The 18203-nt window shown below is 35.5% G+C and overlaps 1 protein-coding gene across 1 annotated transcript in view; it reads left to right on the plus strand.

The window, feature by feature from the left end:
* Positions 1-18203, plus strand: part of grm8a (glutamate receptor, metabotropic 8a) — a 156938-nt gene that overhangs the window by 64079 nt on the left and 74656 nt on the right. The window lies entirely within an intron of this gene.

The following is an 18203-nucleotide window of genomic DNA, read 5'->3' on the forward strand; positions in this document are numbered from 1 at the left end:
CCAAAGTGCTCTTAGTTGAGTGTTCAGCTGTTTTCTGTTCATTCAGTGGATGTTGACATTGGCAAAGGTGATGTCAATCGACCGGCGGGACCAAGTGTTTGTTGTCCACACAGCAATGAGAGACTTAAGCAAGTCTTACAGAAAGTAGAAAGGGTTAAGTTAAAATCTTGACGTTAACCAATGCAGTACTTTAAGCAGGTGGTATTTCACCAACCAATTGATCATTGCACAGGTTTGCAATTTGCAGAATTTGGTGCAAAACCAGAAAAAAATCTACATTATTTGCTTCCCAAAAAGAGAGCGGGAAAGGATTACAAGCCAATCATAATTCATAATCTTCACCCAAACAATGAATCACTGGCTACGTTTACATGCACAATTTTTGCATCATTGCATATGTGCAGTCCTTTTAGTTTCGTGGTTCACATCTGATCGAGTGTTTACATGCACTCTCAATCGTTTCAGAAGAGGAATAAACTACATCCTTCAAACGGATCAAAATTTCATTAAATTAAATGTACATTAAGGTTTTTCCAGTCTTTTTGAGCCGTCAATTCGATTACAAACAGATTATTTTGGTTGCATGTAAACGTAGCCAAAGTGAAATGAAATTTCATAGAGGTTTAATGATACTATTGTTTATATGATATTGAATATAATCTACATGCTATAATTGACTAAAATATTTGGGTGAATATTTGCTAGCGTAGTACGCATAATGTCTGATTTTACCAGTATATTAGATTTAAATAATGCATTATTTTACTGGATATGCACTTTAATCATATTTCAAGTAGCAATATGCAAAAATATGTACAGGTAAAAAGTGAATAAAGTTGTGAATAAAACAAAGATTATCAGAGTACTTTGAAAAAGTTCACAGAGAAATCACAAGTAACATAGAATTAAAGAAGTAGAAAAAAAATAATATTTTCTTGTAAAACATACTCGGATAATCTTACAACATTTTTTTGCAGTGTGATTTAGCACTGCTCCAGCTGTACTTAGTGCATTGTCAACACATCTTGTTTCCATGAGAATGAGGCTTGTTATGGACTTTAATTTATGAAATGATGGAGAAAGAGTGTTATGACTGGCCATATTTACAGACACACCATGATGTGGTAAAGTGTAAGCCTCCACTCTGCATTTTAAAGCTCAGGTGTTTAGGACCATAGTAGTGCACTAAAGTATGGCAGATAGTAGTAATATGCTTCTAGTTGGCATTCTGTAAATTTCTTGTTAAACTCTTAAAAGCAAACGTGGGTCAGCAAGCTGCTTAAGCAGCCATGCAAACTGAACAGGAGGGTGTAAAACAATCTCTTTCTACCCTGCTAACCATTTCCTCTGAAGGAATGATGGTTCTGTCCATTATCAAGTTCCCTGGGGTATCAATAAAGACCCGCGGCTAAAGAGAAGCAAGGAATATGAGTGAGAGGAGGACACGGATGGACAGGGCTTATAATGATGGGCTTTAACACACAGTCCCTCCTCCGCTAAAACCCCTCTACGCTTCAATCCTCCCCCCTTCTTCACCCTACGTGACAGAATTATAGCTATTACCAGAGACCCCGCTGCTCCACAAATGCAAATATCACACAGCTGTACTAATCGTACTGTTTAATTGTGCATTAAAAATTCATGAGCGATGGTACACATTTGTGTAATAACATCCACTTTAGCATCCTCCGGACTCCAGTGTTTACCATCACACGTAGTGTTTCACAGCTACTTAGAAACTGTAGTTACTCATTTAAAGAATTAACCACAGTCTAGCCAGAAGCTACACATCTGAATATGCAGCCAGCTGAAAGGTGAAGAGTGTGGGGATTCTTTTAGCATCATGTATGGAGATTGACGGGTGTCTATATCCAAAGGAGTGGATGATTTATTTTAAACAATGACAAACATAAAAATTAACCATGGTTTTACTACAGCAGTGTTAATTTTGACAGCGAATTCGGATTTAGTCTTAGTCTTAGTCTTTTGAATAACACACCATTTAGTTTTAGTCACATTTTAGTCATCTGAAATGTTTTAGTCTTAGTCTAGTTTTAGTCGACTAAATATCATAAGAGTTTTAGTCTTAGTCTAGTCTTAAGTCTTTTAGTCTTAGTCTAGTTTTTTTTTTTAGTAGAACAAAGTCAACTTAGTTGACTTGACTAAATGTTTCCATCAGTCTGTTGTGGAATGGTATTTATAAAATAAACATAAGGCCTGCTCTCAATGAAAAATATACATGCTCTCTGAAAAAGATATGCATTCGTCCTGAATGATATGCAATGCATATGACATTCTTTCAAGATGAAGTACAGTATTATTGAAATAGACAACCACATATATTATATTAGTATTGTTTGTTCATTCAATTTCTTTATTTGTGCTATTTACACAAAGTTTACATTTTTTTTAAGTTTGTTTTTGTTCATTTAAAATAGCACTGCATAGTCTTCACTGTAAAATAAAATACACAATCAAACCAAAATGTATTCAGACACCTTCAACGTTTCTTACAATATCACAGTTTATTTGCCTGTAGTTTAGAAATTGGTAATAAAATATGACAATAACTCAGGATTAAACTGTGTCAGAACAACAAATTCATCTTGATAATGTCGGATGCAATGCTTAATTTGTTTCAGTCTGTGGTGTGAAAAGGTTGCATTAGCAATTAAAGAAAGAAACACTTAAGCAAAACATGGTCAGGTCCCTATTATTTTTATTTTTTAGTCACTAGTAAAACAATATAATCTATTCTATCTGATTTTTGGATTGACTTTGAATAAATTCTTGTTAAAACTACAAAGTAATTAAATCAAGAGCAGTGAGTGATTTACTTTCATTTTCATACATTAAAGACACTGACAGCAGAGCTAGTAAATTAGGCGAGGTCACTTTAAGAGACAAATGCATCCATTATAAAGATACGCATCCGATTTCTTTCCAACTCTTTACTTTCACTGAAGACATAACTACAGACTTTTTCGAACACACTTTCCAAGACGGGTATTTCGACATATTTAGTGTGTATTTGTTGTCGGTACAAAAGCAAGAAGACTTTGAGACGCGTCTCTGCTTGCTCCCTGAACACCAGAACACCGCGCTGCTGAATTGAGCTTTTTCACTTTTCGCTCTTTTTCTTATGTTTATTTAAAATGCGATTTGTATTTGTTCGTTCAGGTGCAGGAGGAGGCAAATGTCCTGAAGGAGAACTCGGTTCAGTGTTGCGCGTAACCATCTGCTCAGTTCAGCGTTCCTGCATCGCGGGGCTGAAGCCAACTTGATGCGTTGAATGCTCGGAGCACGTTATAAAACGTATTCTTAAAATACACATTTCTGTTTTAATAAATGCTCATATTAAAACATAGCATTACAGATAAGTAGGTACAAAAATAATCAGTGATACATTTACGACCCCATAAAAATTTGGGTCCAAATGGCATTTCAAAAGGTCGCAGTGTAGTTCCCTGTGTAAACAACTTAACTGTTATGAAAACGTCCTCGAAACTGTGCGAATTTCTGCAAACTCATCTTTGTTCTCTTTTCTGTGTAACTGCTGCTGCGTTTGTTTAGCTGTTGCGCTTGCATTTGCCGCGACTTTTTAAAATGGCTCGGCTGCTTCCATGGCTGCTTCTGCATAGATCAACCTACCCTAAAAGATTCGCTCTGATTGGATCTCTTCTCCATTCGTCCCTCCCATATATTTTCGTCTAATTTTTATTCGTTGACTAAAGTGTCAGTTATATTTCGTCACGTTTTTCGTCATCATATCTGACTTTTTATTTAGTTTTTATTTAGTTTTCGTCCGTGAAAAAGGTTAGTTGACGAATATTTTTCGTCATAGTCTTCGTCAACGAAATTAACACTGTACTACAGAAGTTTCTTTAGCAGTAAAACAATAGTAAGTAAAAAATTAACAATATTTTTTACTAATTGTGGTTTAAACATTGTTTTAGAGAATAAAAAAAATAAGCATAGTTTTACTACAGTAACCATGATCTAATTATGATTTTTGTAGTAAAACCATAGTAACTGCAAAATTGGCTATGATTTTACTACAGTAACTATGGTTTAACTACGTTTTCGTGGTAAAGCCTTAGTAAATGCTAAATTAATCATAGTCCTATAGTAACCATAGTCTTTTAACTATGGTTTTTGTTGTAAAACCATGGTAAATACAAAACCAACCTTGATTGTACCATGGTTTATCTGTGATTTTAGCAGTAAAACCCTATCTACAAAAATAACCATGATTTTACCACATCATTTGCAGTAAAACCATTGGAACTACAAAATGAACCATGGTTTTATTACAGTAACAATGGTTTAACTATACATGTTTTTCCATTAATTTAGCAAAAATGTAATACAAATTCAAATTTTATTATAATATGTGTACCGACTCGTTTGTACTGTGTTGGAAATAATTAGGCATGGATTTATAAAGAAACTATTTTGCTTAAATAAAAAATAATAATAAAAATAACAAGTACTATTGGGTAATCCCATGATGGACGTAAATGCAATTATCTATGGCCCATTGGCATGGTAATTAAGGCTAATGTCTATTAGCATCTATTGCTACTTGCTCCTCAGAGAACTGTGCTCACTAAACTCATCCTGGCAGCTGTCTCGATGCTTAGTCATTTGAATCTACACAGGTAAAAGATCTATAAGAAACATAAAAGGCTGAAATGACGAACTTTTGCCTGAAACATTCAGACAAAATTAGGCAACTTTTAGAGTCTAGACTTTTAGAAAGCATGCATGCTAACCGCTAGGTCATGACATCTATTCACTTTCAGACAGCGAATACAGTCAAGCACCAGTGTAAAAAATGGCCCTTAATTAAAAACATTATTAAACATATATAAACATTTTAAACAAGAAACATTTACTTCTTGAGTAGAAGAGTATTAAGACATTGACTCAGTCATTTGTTTGTTACATTACTTCTACTGTTCACTGTTCACTGAAGTCTTTGTTTGAAATTATTTTCATTTATTATTAATTATTAATTTCTATTATTTTTATGTGTATAATAGAAAAAATACTAAACAATTTTATTTTAAATAACTAGTTTAAAAGAATCAATTCACATGAACTAGTATTTTTGAAAACACTGTGCTTAAAGCTTTTTATGTATATTTCATAAATATTAATAACAAAAGTTAAAATGCATTATAATATTTGCAGAATCTGGTTAAAATCAGAAATTGGCTGTTTGTCATATATGAATGCATTTAATGTTCTAAAAGTGTAACAATAAATATAAAAGTATTATAACTGTGGTTACAGGTATTCATGAGATTGCATTATAAGGTGCATATTTAATGCATTAAAATACTTTCATAATCCATTGAATTTAAAGGCTTCAAGTGTTACCAGATTTGTTCTTACACTTTTCGATTATGATATGCATACAAAATGAATTAAATATCACTCTTAGTTGTGCTCATTTGCTGGAAAACAATGTGGTAACAATATTTTACTGCATTAGACCGGTTGCATTAAAGGGTTTCAAAATGCATTTTATTGTATCACTCAGCCATATCATGTATAAATTTATCCATGAAACTTTTCTGCCTTCAGTAACATGAATATAAATCTCTCTCGGGCGGTTTTAATTCCACAATCCGCCTTATTGACAACAGAGTGGAATATGTGTGGGTACATCTGCCTTACGACTTCCTAAAAGTGCTTTTACCATCTGAAAAGTTCCGCTTCGCTTGCTTTTATTTGTACTTTAAGCCTTGCAGAAAACATCTTTAGAGGGAGGTCAGGAGTGTCACGCTTGAAATAAATTGCAAAACCGATACTGGCGTTATTATGTGCAGAAACACAAGAGCATAGAAGTGCTTCTAAATGGAAAAGCCTTGAGAACTCCTATAAAGATGAAGACTTCAAGGGAGGCTCTAGAATCAAGAATGGTGTGATAATACTTTTTATTTGAAGAGAAGCACAGCTTTGTGAGCTCAACATGCTTTTTTTTAGAGTGAAAAAGAAAAAGGGGGTTAGCTGCTCTGTTATGAAGTTTTAGTTTTTTTCCAAGGGTGTTTTGGACACTCATTAGCTGGGAACTGTCATTTGAGTCAGGTTATGCTTTCTCAAAGTGACCCTGTCCGACTGAAAAGCTGTCAATGCGCATTGGCTAGTGGATAAACGATTAGACCGAGGCAGCAGAACATCCATACTTTCTTGCCTTCATTGCTGTCTGCTGATTGACTACAGCCATTGATCCCGCTGCAAGTGGACTCTGTTCTCCTTAACGAGCTCGGACAACTTTACTGTTCAGGAAAGACAAATGCCACAGAGGCTTCCCACCTGCCAGGCCGGATGAGCCGAGCCCAGATCTGCTCCGAAACGGCAGCTGGCGGCTGGTAATGAATCAAGGCCTGGCCAGCTGCGTGATAGATGTAACTGTCGGCCAGTGCTGATTAGCTGAGTCTGAACGCTGGAGAAATACAGCTGTGGGTGTGTTACAGGACGGCCGTGACTCGAGGGGATTGAGGCTGCTTGTCTTTTGTGTTTCCTCTCACCTTCTACTTTTAAGATTTCTTTGTTTTTGCTCATTTAGATGTTTAATGACAACTTAAAGTCAACAGTGAATAATGTGACATCTTTATAAGTACAAATGAGAAAAAAAGGGGCGGGGCTTAATTTATTTGAATGGCGTATAATTGGATGGTGAAAAGTGAAGGGAAGGGTTGATGATGTCAGCAGAAAAGACAAGATGTTTCATAGGTGGAGCCTATGAAACACACTAAAAATGACTGCATGATTACTGACTAAAATCAAAATTACTAAAAATTAGTATGACAAAAAAAAAAGAAAACAAATATATCAAAATTTCTAAATATGAATTCAAACTGGTATTTTCTTAGTTATACTAAAACAACAGCTATAGTATATAGCATATCTCAACTGTTTGATTGGTTCTGTTATTACAAAATAATATACACATCATGATTAAGAGTCAAGCTGCTTTGAAAACAATGTGTATTGTTAAAAGTGCTATAAACAATGTCACTTTGTGTGTGTGTGTCCTGATAAGATTCTTAGTTTTAGAAGTTGGAGTCCAAATTCCAAGGATTTAAAATAAGGATTTAAACTGAGAAAAAATTTCAGATTCATTTTTGAAAACATTTTAAGTGGAAATGCGTCCATCCCTGCTGCTGAAGTGCATAGTTCTCGTCTCAGGAGTGTTTCTCTGCTCGGGGTTAAGATCTGTCACTCTGCAGGGAATGACGCTGTCCCGTGCTCCCCTTCAGGGCTTTTGTGGACTTTGATGGAAACCTTTGACCGAACCTCTCGCTCTTTAAGACTTCAGAGACGTGCTGACATGACAAGAGTTGTCCTGACATCTGACAAAAGTTCAACAGTTTCAAAGAAACTGCCTTCACAAAGGAACAAGCCAATTTATAGCCTTGTAAAAAGTAATTTTAGTAATGAAATTAGATTTACATATGAATGTTTATGATCCAGATATGATGCATCAAAGTTTTTTTAATAATGCATTAAAAACCCAGATGTTTTGTCTAATTTCTAAAAAATATATATAATGCAATTTCAGAGTGAATATGTAGGAATAAAGCAAATAGGGTCAATTTTGATTTCCTGTTGACTTTAAGGAAGACTGGGATTCTCATGAAGAATTTAAAGTGTGTGTGCAAACATTAATGTGGTTGTGCTTTTTCCCCTTACTTTCTCAATTTTTCAAATGAAGACATTCTGGCCCAGTCTGCTCTTGACAAGTCATTTACTCACCCAACACAAAGCAGCATAGAACCATGGATTTAAGTTTCATCATCCCCCAGCCTCTCATTTCTCACATGGATACATTTTATTATTCAGCCTGGGGATGTGAATTTATGCAGGGTTTAGGCATGCCTTTATATTCTGTGCCTCGTCTCTCTCTCTCTCTCTCTCTCTCTCTCTCTCTCTCTCTCTTACGCTCTCTCGTTTAATAGCTGGTATCAATATCGAAAGAGATGGAAATCTTATATATTGCTGATTTACTGTATACAATAACAATCATAGTAAATAATATGAACGAATTTGTTCCATTTAAACCAGTTATTTTATACATATTTAAATTACAGTGCATTATTTACACAGCAAATAACTGAAAAAGGCTTATTCATTTATTTGATAGCCTATATTCATTATTTAAATTTAATACTTAAATGTTATACAATATAATCTATTAGTTTGAAAAAAAAATTATATCTAAAAAATGTATTAATTTAATAATATTAAAATATCTTTATAAAATTGTAACTATTTTATACAGTGGGAATCTACTAAATTAGTGAAAGGGAAACGAAAGTGATGTTTAGGCAAATTATATATGGCTGCCATTTTTTAATTATTTAAAAAATTCTAACTGATTTTATAATTTGTATATACACCATTTCAATTGTATACAGTGTAATTTATTTGTTATTAAAATATATTTGGTTATTAATTTAGTTATTTTGATTTATATACATTTACAATCAAATAATATAAAAAAAAACTTTATTAAATCTTAATACTTGATTATATATATATAATAATAATATAATATAATAATACTATGTTTATTGGTTAACTATTATAAAATGCTTTGTATCTGAAATAATTAAATAAGAAAACAAAACCTTTGTTTCAGTTATTTGAAATCTTTACAGATGCCATTCATTAAAACTGCATTTATAATTAATATCAAAATATTTTGAATTTTAAAAATGGTGTGAAATTCTATAGATTTATGGATGTAGATATATAAATGATTAGTTTAAGCAATTTTTATAAATACATTTCTCGCTAAATAATATTAAACTATTATTATTACATTTAAACTATATTTATGCATGCAACTATAAATGCATATGCAACATAGTAAATTAATGCATACTACAAAGCAAGGATGTGTTGTGTACTATACAGTATGTTTGCAATAAGCAGTGTGCTTGTATTCCTCTTCCAATATCTAAATTTTTTTCTGTTCCCTCTTTTCCAGCCTAAAGGAAAAATTGTCGGGTTTTAATAATGTGTCTCATATAGTCTCACGCACACCTCCGAGGCTGCAATATAAAGCAGGGTATGTATCTTTTAAAGAGCGCAGGTCGTGTGTGGCTCTGAGGGGATCGCACACTATACAGTCTAGTAGTCAGAAGGGTGAATCTTGTCAGATTAACTTCAGCGCTGTCCCTGGGTGGCTTTTTCTGGGATATGCAATTAGCCTTGGATCAAGGTCTCAAATTGACATGGTGGTCCAATCACCCCTCGCAGATGCATAATTTCATGAAGGAAATTGGCTAATTAGGCCCTCCAATTTCCACATGTTCCACGTTCTGGCAAGAGCGCGGCTGATTGAGTCGGTTTACCGTGGTTTTACCCAGACATCTGCCACGGCTCGCTCTAACTGTTCCTCTGTGTGCGCAGCAAAGCAAATCCATCTTAACTCAGTGAGTGCACAGAGCAGCAACGTCTCACCATATGTGAAAATACCACAGAATGGATTTAAAGATCGCTGTGTAAAGCTCTTATCCTACATGCGGTATATTCTTCACAGTAGGCCACATTTACACGGGATGTACTGTACGAAACAACCTTTTCTTCTGCAGAATATGCAAACAAATCTGTTCCAAGTGACAGCCGTTTTTCATACAGTTTAATTAAAAAAGTTGTTAATTTTGTTATTACATTTGAATGACATTATCAAATGCAATCTGTATGTAATGTGAAGCTATACAGATTTGTCCAGTAGAGAGAGATTGTTGTTGTAATCATTTAAATACCTTTTAAATATACTCAATTTCAACTAAATTATAAAATGTAATCTGTAAATTTCATTACAGTTTTTTTTAGCAATTCAAGGAATTGGGGTCAAGGAATTGCTATATGTTTCCTAAAGTAGTTCTGAGTGATTTTTATCTTGTAAACATGCAGAGTTTTGGGTTGCTAGGTGGTTTATTAAGTACAGTTAGTCTACCCTCAATTCTCAAGGTATGGCTCAGTGTAAGTCTGAGTAATTTTTGGCTCATTTTATCATGAGCCAGTCAAAAAGCATTTAACAGCATGCCTTTCCTAAACAATTTAAGTCTAAAGCACAACACATTTTGATGTTTAATGTTTCGTGAATGGCACTGACAGCAGTTTCCCCAAATGCTGCCTCGACTCGCAGCTTCTGGATGATTGTGTGTTTGCTGTGGCTGAAATGACCTCCCCGTCGCTGGTATTTTAGCTTCAGATCTCGCTTGTTGCCCTCTCTTATCGAAGAGTCACCCGGAGACCCTCTAAACGATGAGGTTCGGCTTTCAGCAGAGGCGATATCAAATTGACTCAGGAATCGAGACCCTCTCAGAGCACACAGTGGAAGCGAGTAAGTGGTGGTTGTAGTGTCAGACCTCTCAGCCGGTCGCTATTGTTAACAACAAAAGCTCCGTGACAGTTTGTTCTCCGCCAGCCGATGGCTCATTTGTCCATGATTGGCAGTCGAACACCTGGTCAGATGCGCTCGTGTTGTAATATTGTTCACTGTGTATTCTGGTGGGTGGCTGTGGTATCTTCTACTGGCATTGCACCAGCTAAACTACAATGCACCGAAGATTTCGCCACAGCACTGGCTTTCCCGAGGGGCCTTGCTCTCTCATTGATTCCTATTAGTCAGACGGAGCTAGAAGTGAGTCTGGCCGCTGTAGGGACATGATCAGTGTTTGGGAGACCTGCAATCACTCTGATTGTCAAGCCTGGTTAAAGCCCTGGTGCTGAGGACCAGTGGATGATGAGACCGCCTGTGTGCATGATCAGAACCAGCAGTGCCATGTTGCATTGATATTGCATTAAGCAAAGTATCTTATGTCTTAAAACAGCTTATATTGAATGACATCTTTTTTAACACTCTATGATCTAATAGTGTGTATAAGCACCGCCTCTTCAAAGGGAGATAAACACCTGCTTCTTCATTGCTGCCTGTTTAGCCTCGCCCACCGATTTGTGCATGTGGTGTAAATAAAGAGAGAGGCAAACACGTCTACAAACAAACCAGACGATAAAGATGACACTGTGCAGTGCCAAGTTGTGGAAACACAGTCTTTGCATTGCTTTTCTTATGATCCCAACGTTAGGAAAGAGTGGATGAACTTGTGACACTCTGATTGGTGGAATTTCTGTAAAGCATTATGGGTAATGTAGTTTTTCAACATAATTCCTTTACTAAACATGATTTTTCTGTTGAATTAGCATGAACAGATGGGTTCAGCAAAAGCATAAACCTCCGTGCTCAACAACAGGTCTGCCTTTAAAAGTTTACCAGTTACCGTTGAAAATGAAAGTTTTTCAGGAGACTCTGAAACTAGTTTTGTGCTCCACTAAAACCACAATGAGTAGACTTTCATTTTTGGGGTGACGTCCCTTTTAAACTATGCATATTCTTGTCCTTTTATATAAATTGATATTAAATGGCCAAATCAATGTTTTCTTTCGTGTTAAATCAATATTTCAGACCTTTTCTATTGATGGTAATGAAGTGCCATCACTTCTCTGACAGGCACCAGACTGCAGAGCTCCTCTTGTTCCCACAATCCCTTTCAGCTAATTGTCGCAGCACAGTGAAGACAGCATGCCCGGAGAACCTCATTTGCTCTAATACAGTCATGTTGGAGTTGCGGCAGAAAATTGACAGAAAGGGCATCAGCTGTTTTTCAAAAGCGACATCTTTATCTATACGAGTGCCGCCCCTCCCGGCAGGCTTCCCCTTCCCATTCATCCTGTGTTTCCTGAGAGCACACTTGACTGATGGCCTGCCAGCGCTGGTTTGTAATTACCCCACATCTACAAGAGCTACTTCATTCAACAAACTGAATGAACTCAATAGGTGAGTCGACGCTAATGAACAAGTGAGAATGTTTTGTCATACGCACATCCAAGCTCGCATACTCAAACAGCTGACACTTTTATATTGTACACTTTATCGTGAAGTCCTCTTATATCGGTTTCAAAGACCATTTCCATCCTCTCTTTGACCCTTGACAATTAAACAGGTCCATTTTTTGTAGGCTGGTCATTTTTGCAAGGAAATGTTCCTAAGAAATCCCCAAAAAGTACATAAAATCTCAGTGTTTGGGGGAGAAACTTGTTCTACCCTGTGTGAGCAAAGTCAGTGTGTTTCAGTCGAGTGCAATAACATTAACTAGCATTCTCGAGCAAAAAGATCATCCTGTCTTGGTCAAAATGACCTGAACACCACATGATGCCAGAACACTTTTATGGTATTTTTCTTCTTTTTGAAGTGCTTGTACTCTTACTTCCAATAAATGGAGAATAGCTAGCAAAATAGCTTACTTGTATTACATGGAAAAATACATTTATTAAAATGTTATTATATATAATAATTTAGGAAATATTTAATGGCTGTTCCTTTTTAAATAAGAAAGTATTATGAGTTTGCAATGACATCAGTATGAGTAAATAATAAAATGTTTTGTTAAACTACAATGCAAACATTTTTAAAAAATAATTTTCCAGTACAAATATTGAAAATTCTGAAATCAAGAAACATTTACCTGAGAAGCAAAATGACTTAACATATTAAGTCTTGATTCTAAGTCCTTGATTGATAAACCATTAAGTAAATAAAAATGTGATTTTATATTTAAAACAAGGACAAATATATATCAATGGGGTAAGAAAAATAACCTTTAATTCTAAGGGGCAACTAGTTTTATTTTTCTTACCCTACTGGTAGAGCAACACTTTATATCTTATGTAATTTTGCTTCTTGATTTAAAAATAGTTAATAAACAAAAAAGGGAGAAATGTTTAGAAAATGATTTGTTTGTATCAGTGTTACAAATATGCATGCATATTTGTTTGCAAAAACAGTAGCAACATGTGTAACCTAGTTAGGTTGGACAGAAGCAGCGGAGGGAGAATGAAAGCTTACAAACACAGCTCGTGCGTGAACACTGGCATCAGTCGGATATCAGATAGGGCTTATTAATTAAGAGTATTTTTAGATCTGATTCACAGAGTATGTTTGGATCCCCAGAGGCGCTGCCATCTCGTGTCTGCTCTGACTCAGTCGTCCCGTGATATGAGCGCGAACGGATGCAGGACACGACAGACGCCCAGAGAAAAACAGTCTGTTATTTATTCTGTGGTGGAGTCCCTCTGAATGAGCTTTCTGTGAAACCTGATGATGTTAATAATGTATTCCTACAGTGTGAGACTGTCTTTTTATTCCCACCCACGCTGGCATTCATTCCGCATGGAACGTTTCTGTGGAGCAGTCTCCAGAAGGATCCTGCCCTTCCTGATGGCCATGGCTGGATTGTAAATGAAGAAAGAATGAGTCAAAGAAAAGTCGCAATGTTCTTTTGCAGTTCAGGAGATATTTATTTCATTGAAGTATCAGCTAAGTCTCACATTTCTCCTAAAATACCTGTGCAAAATGAATAGCATTGTCAAGATATGAAAGAAGAGCTATACAATGAAAGCTAGCTGCTCAGATTTGGTCTTGGGAGTGTGAGATTTTAACATCCCCGTTTATTCTCTATTTGAGCTCATTGTTAAGCTGATGCATCATCTTAGATCTTAGAGGAACATTTATTGTTCTGCATCATATGTATTTTGGTGAGACTGACGAAGCAATAATTTTCACTTCAAAATCATTCAAAATATAAAATTAACCTTTGCATAAAAAAACTTTTCAACAATAAATGTAATTGACTGTAAGTTATTTATATTTCCCCAAAATTCATTCATTCCTTCAATCATTTTTTGAGCTTAAACTTTTAATTTTTTTTTAATAATTTTGTTTAAATCTGTGTTATTTTAGAATAACCAAGATACTTTTCTTTTTTTAATTAATATTAATAGTTAATATTAATTAACTATTTTAGTTTTATTTTATTTTATTTGAAGTTTTGTAATAGTTTTTTGTTATTGTTAGTAGTTTTATTTATATTTTTGTTTCATTTTCTTTTTTTTAGACCAAATTAAACTAAATTAAAGTTAAAAAGGTTGCCTTAGCAAATACTTGAATTTAATTAAATTTTAGTTGGTTTCAGGTTTAGTTAATTATAATAATAACTCTGGTTTAAATATGCTTAATTATGAAAGTAATGTCATGAAATAATTACAATTATGATATAATTCTTGTTTGTCTATATGCTTTATTTTCTTTGCGCAAAACATATTTTCATGCGTCTTTGAAATTTTTGTTGCACATTTTGACCTAAACCTGTAGCTGTTTTCATAAGATGTTATGCAAACTTTTTGTCTCTTTTAACAAGAAATGAATTTCCGTTTTTAGTGTTGCATCCTCCTTTCAGTAATATTTGTATCTTTATTCATGAAAGCCATCAACCTTCCTTCCATCTCTTTTAAAGGAGAGGATCTGGTGTTGTTAAAACCACATTGCAGCATCTGTGTCCATGTTTCTGTTCCACCTCCACTCCTCCTTCATGTTTAATAGAAACATTTAAAGAAATCCAGCTGTGACTTGCAAAACTTAGCGTGTTTGCTTGAGCTCTTTTACACCCAGCTGTGAGAAAGCGCTTTTCCTCTTCGTTGCGTCGTTTTTAATGTATTTCCTTGCACCTCTGAGGGTAATGTTATTCCCACGCTGAAGTCAGCAGCTCAGTGGCGTGTAAAACAGAGCGCTTGGACTTTTGGAAAATTAAGAATGGAGAAAAAAGTCAGTTGCAGAACTAATCATGTTTTTGCCAAAGCTGTCTCGCTTGTCAGTTCTGCTTTTATCAACAATCTTCACTGACCCTGCTGAGAGCCAGACACCAGCGTCCTCAGGCCAGAAGACTTGTTGTGAAATCAAATAGGTTGCCAGATCTCCCAGTTCAGTGCTACAAGCAGAAATGGAGAATATATTGTAATGTTTTCTTTATATGGACATTTTCAACCTCTAAATGTTCCATAAAAGGTCCAATATGACTTTAGGACAGTTTAAATATAGTGCTTGATGACTTTTATAGTTTTCTTAGCCTCCTATTGATTATAATTGCATGAGAAAGAGCATATGGGATGTCCTCCAACATGTTTTCATATTTCTAGGACGTCTGAATGGTTAAATCTTTTCTGTTGAGCTCAAATGAAGATGCAAGCTCAGTAATCAAGAGTGTAGCCCATCATGTTTGGGGCGAGACCAAAAACCTTAGGACTTTGTCATTGGTATCGAAATCAGAGGGGATGCCAGATCTTCATGTTCAATGATGCATGTATAAATCTTGAAGCTCTTAAAGGGATAGTTGATGCTTTTTTGCTCATGTTGTACTTTTGATACATTTTCAAGCTCCAAAATTGACCAGAAACATCATATATGACTTGAGAAGACTCTCAGTATAATCCTCAAGTCATACTGCATTTTGTTCATCCTCATTCATTATTATCGTATGGCAAAAAAACATCTTGGGCATTCTGGTAAATGTCTTCATATTTCTTTAAAGTATGAAAGATTGAGTCTTCTATTGGGCTCAAATGATGATGCAAGCTCAATAATTATGATTGCCGCCCCTGGTGTTTGGGGAAAGACCAAAAGCCAGAGCGCTTTGTCATTGAAAGTGAAATCAGATGGGTTGCCAAATCTTGATGTCCAGTGATGCAGTTAAAATAGAAAAATTTTGAAAATGTTATGCTTTGTTGTACTTTCTACTCATTTTCAAGCTTAAAGATTTTCCAAAAGCGCCATAAAAGTGGCCATATGACTTCAAAAGACTTCAGTATAGTGTTGAAGTAATGTGGGGGACTTTTATAATATTTTAATGGTGCATTTAGTCCTTTTCAGAGCCCAAAAGTTTTCATCCATTATTATTATTATTATTATTATTATTATTATTATTATTATTATTATTATTATTATTATTATTATTACTGGTATAAGTCTAATAGGCTCAAATGAAGATACAAGCTCAATAATCAGGTTTAAAGACCCTCTTGTTTGGGGTGAAACCAAAAAGCGTCTCTATGTCATGCCTGGGGTGCAAGCAACCTGTCCTCCAACCAATACGCTCATGTAGGTCGTTTGACCAAATCCCTGAAATACGACCTATCAGAGCGTATACTACAATTGCACCCCTTTCGGTAAAGGTTGTTTTCATATTAATGTTTTATACTCTTTTATTTGCGCTCTGGTTTGCGTTTCGTGTAGCTCAGTTGGTAGATTATTGCTTTATATGTTGATATGTAATCATGCTATCGTGGGTTCGGTCCCAGGGAACGGACGTGCACAAAAATGTAAATGCTCAATAAATCATAATTTAGCATGAGTGAGGGTTAGGTTTAGGGGTGGGGTTAGGTGTGGTCATTCGAACGAATAAGCCACCTCGTAAAATATGTGTGAGATCGGTGTAAAAAGCCCACACATTGCATTTAAATGAACGTGCGTTTTGATTGGTAATGACGTTATGTCATTTTATGATGACAGACGCAACGCGATACTGTCATTATTAAGCTTACCTTTAAAACGTAAATATAGGTCATAATAAACGCTTGCACAAACGATATATGGTTGTTTTTTGTTGGAGGACAGGCTCGGTGCAAGACATGAGCAGAGCACAGCCAGAGAAATGACAAGACCTTGCCTGATTTTCTCCTCGTCTCATGCCGTGATGTGTGTGTCAGACCATTTTCTCCATTAGCTTTACTTTTTCACCCTTTAGAAACTTTCCTCTCTTGTTGCAGGTAGCAGCAATTTATTTTAAAAGGACTACAATGCTCCCCTCTTTACAGGTTAAAGATACACATGTCCGTCTGACTGTTGTTTACTGTTGCCTTCTCTGTTGATTTACTACTATGTCAGCGATCATTGAAGCAGCGACTGAGGTTATGTATCGTTCAGATTGATGGCACATGACGAAATGTTACGATGAGCTCATTACATGATGACAACTTGGCCTTCTTAAGGGTCATGATAGTTAAATGTTGCTTTTTTGGTTATTTGACTTTTTTTTTTTTTGTCTTAACGATCTAAACATCCGAAAGCTGTCTCTTAAAAAAGCCTTTACACAGTAAACCTAGCAAACTGCCTCTTAAGGCATCATAGGCGTTATAGACATACTGTTGTCTATAGGCTGTTCCAAAAAATTGCTACCTCTTGAGATTTTGAGATTGATGGATTGATGGATTTGACAGATGTTCGGATGGTTGGATGGATGATGATGATAGATGGCTGGATAGTTGAATGGATAGACGGTAACACTGATAAACAGATGGATAGATAGATTGGTTTTTCGTTGGTTGATTGGAGTCACTTTTAACACGTTCCCTTTGATTAACTGTCCAGTGTGAGTTCCATCTTCTAGTCGTTTCAAGAAGTCCTGTAATTGTCTGGTTAAATATGTAGTCCATTGCTCTGATTGTCTCCCGTACTCTCAGCTCTTCAGCTCGGGATGTTGGAGCTTTGCAGTCATATTGGTGTCGTAATGAGCTCATCGTGGAGGGTGCAGGAAAGGACTGGTGATTAGAATTAATCATCCCACTGAGAGGCTTTTGAGAAGAACCCTGGAGCTGTAATTGGGGTGGGGGCACTGTCTTCCATCTCGCTGCTATATACTGCACTGGCCTCATTAATAACTGGGCCGATGGTGTTGTCAATTAAAGAAAACATCTCTGTAACCTTTGCCACCTTGCAAATCAACAAGGTCTTGTGTCTCTCCCAAGAATGCTAAAAACTCACGGTGATCTTTAAATGAATTTGTCTGTCCTCTTGAAAATGTGCATGATTAGGACTACAAAAATCATCCTTCAAGGTTAACAAGAAAACAAACCAGTTAATAATAAACCAATGGATCCTTCCTTGTATACAGTTCATTTCGTGCCTGTCTTGCAGGTGCTCCTTGGAGCTGTGAAAGGGCACCTATTATGCAAAATTCACTTTTACATGTTGTTTGATCAACGTGTGTTTTTAACATAAACTTGTGTATTTGGAAGTTTAAGTGCAATAAGATGTGAAAGAGAGCTTATTTTTAATGCGTACTGACATGCCATGTGACAGTCGCTTTCTGTCGGCGTGCTTTGGATGTGTGTTTAAAAAAAACGTATATCAGAAGTTTACACTGATATGACTTTAAAATGCATGATTTCACCATAATAAACATGATAATCAAAACCAAACCGATACATGCAAAAATGCAGTGTTTCTCCTTCCACTCAAAATATGAATTTTCAAAATTATATAATAAATTATCTGTGGGGTACTTTGA

The sequence above is a fragment of the Carassius auratus genome, chromosome 4, assembly GCF_003368295.1.
Source record: "Carassius auratus strain Wakin chromosome 4, ASM336829v1, whole genome shotgun sequence".
NCBI lineage: Eukaryota > Metazoa > Chordata > Actinopteri > Cypriniformes > Cyprinidae > Carassius > Carassius auratus.